The following is a 2,417-nucleotide window of genomic DNA, read 5'->3' on the forward strand; positions in this document are numbered from 1 at the left end:
GCCATGAATAACGTCTGGATTTTTGGTTGTGGTCATTTGTTTCTGTTTACTGGAGAGTTATTGAGGCTCAATGCCTTGGTTTTATTAAATGTTATTCAATAAATAATAGCATTTATTCAAGTTGGATTGATTCATATTCTGTCTTGGAAAAGTCTCTAAATATCTGTTCACTCTTAAACTCTTCCAGTAATCAGTTCTGCTGTTTGTAACACCTCAGCTTATGGACAGACTGAGATGCAGACAGATACCATAAGCACAGACACAGCTCTTATTTTATATGCCACCATTTGCTCTTTAAAGACTTGTCTCATTTGTTTTAAAATGGATTTGAATGGGCTTGAACACACGTATGAAAACAAACAAAACGTTACACGTCTCATTATCAACTTCTTTGGAACATTTATTAATAAACTTGAACAAGCATCGGCTCTGTACATCCGACATTAACACTATAAACGTTTTACATAGAGTGCATTGTATAACGTAATGACATCACACCCAAATGAACCGTAATACATTCAATAAAACAAGAGTAGTTCGGCTGATGCCGTAATCTAACGAGTAAGAGTGCAATACTTAACACCCACACTTGCTCTTAGCTTATTAAGTTACCTGAAAACAAAATAACAAATAAGGCTTCTCTTTCACATAAACGATGTAAACATAAACCTTTTACTCTTTTAAGTACCAAACACGTCTCGAGCAAACCTCTTTAACTTTAGCTTAGTGGCTGGCTTTGTCATAATGTCAGCAACCATTTGCTCTGTAGGTATTCCAAGATTACCTTGCCATCATTCACAGTTTCCTTTATAAAGTGCTACTTGATGTCAATGTGCTTGCACCTTTGCCTGTAAACTGGGTTTCTGGCTATTGCTATTGTACCTTGGTTGTCTTCATACACTTTTGTTTGTGCGTATTGGTATGTATCCATACCTTTGAGTAGCTGCTCTAAGTAGATACATTCCTGAATGGCTGATGATAAGGACATGTATTCTGCTTCGCAAGTAGATAATGCTACTGTTGGCTGTTTTCTGGGTTTCCATGAGATCAGAGTAGTAGAGTAGTAGAGGTCACAGTATTTATTTCCACAATGAAATATTGAAATTTGGAGATTTTAGAGACTCAATGGTGAGGGACAAAATAGTCTGTGGGATTCCTGATAATGGTCTCAGGGAAAGACTGTTATGTGAACCAGCTCTGACACTGGAGAAATCAGTCAATATGTGTAGACCTGCTGAAATAACTTGTGCACAAGCCAAGGAACTACATAGAGAAGATGCTGCAGTGCAGGCCATTAAAAAAGAGGAGCAAAACACATTTTGCAAAGCAAAAGCTGCAAAGAATGAAAATCCCAAAGAGTAAATGTTGAAGATGTGGAGGCAAAATCTGCAACAATAATGTCTCTCCTGCAATGTCTTGCAGACCAAGATGACCTGTTAGACCTCCTGAAAGGCTTATTGAAATTTGTTAAATATTTCAAGGACTGGGGCTATATTCATGTGTTTTACCTCTTTTCTCTCTCTTATGTTAGTCAGCATGACTATGGTGGCAGATTTGCGCTCCCAAACCATTCTCCAGAAATCAGCCACTGTCTCCGGTTTCGGACCTGCAAACAGACCTTTTTAAAGCTTTCCAGCAGAAAGTCATGACATTCAGTAAATTCATTCTGACATTCACTCTTCTGATCTGTATGCTGTGTAACGTGTGGGTGACTGCTTCTGTGTTAGAATCTTGAAAACTGATGAAACCCTCAGATGAAAGGTCACTTACACTAACTACTAGCTGTAGTTAACTTTAGGTCTACACATATTGACTGCTTTCTCCAGTGTCAGAGCTGCTTCACATAACAGTCTTTCCCTGAGACCATTATCAGGAATCCCACAGACTATTTTGTCCCTCACCATTGAGTCTCTAAAATCTTCAAATTCACAAGTCTTACTTAGTGTGTGCAGTTCCGCAAGGTACTGGTCAAAACTCACTCCTTGTGTCTGGTCAGCAGAGAAAAACTTCTCAAAAGTGACATTCTTACTTGGCACGAAGTATTATGGAACATGTGCCACACACAAGACCTGAAATAATTGTTTGGTCTAAAAACCACACACCTGGCAACACACAAACATCATCTGACATTCACTGAATTGAACTAGATGACTGTTCCTGAGAAAATTCAGCAACTTATTATTTCAATTTACGCACTAGGCTTTCTCACAACAAATCAATCTCACTGTTGGATATGTAATCTAATGATGATGAGGTAGTTCTAGGTTTCGCCTTGTTTTATATAAGCTGTATCCGATACTGCCATCCTGTGGTGAGATTGAGAATTGACCTAATACAGGAGACTTACTATCAGGTACCACAGAGTATAGAAGTAATGCTTTAAGTCTCTTTATATACACTATATTGACAAAAGTATT

Source organism: Hemibagrus wyckioides, unplaced genomic scaffold (genome assembly GCF_019097595.1).
Source record: "Hemibagrus wyckioides isolate EC202008001 unplaced genomic scaffold, SWU_Hwy_1.0 Contig7, whole genome shotgun sequence".
Taxonomy (NCBI): Eukaryota; Metazoa; Chordata; class Actinopteri; order Siluriformes; family Bagridae; genus Hemibagrus; species Hemibagrus wyckioides.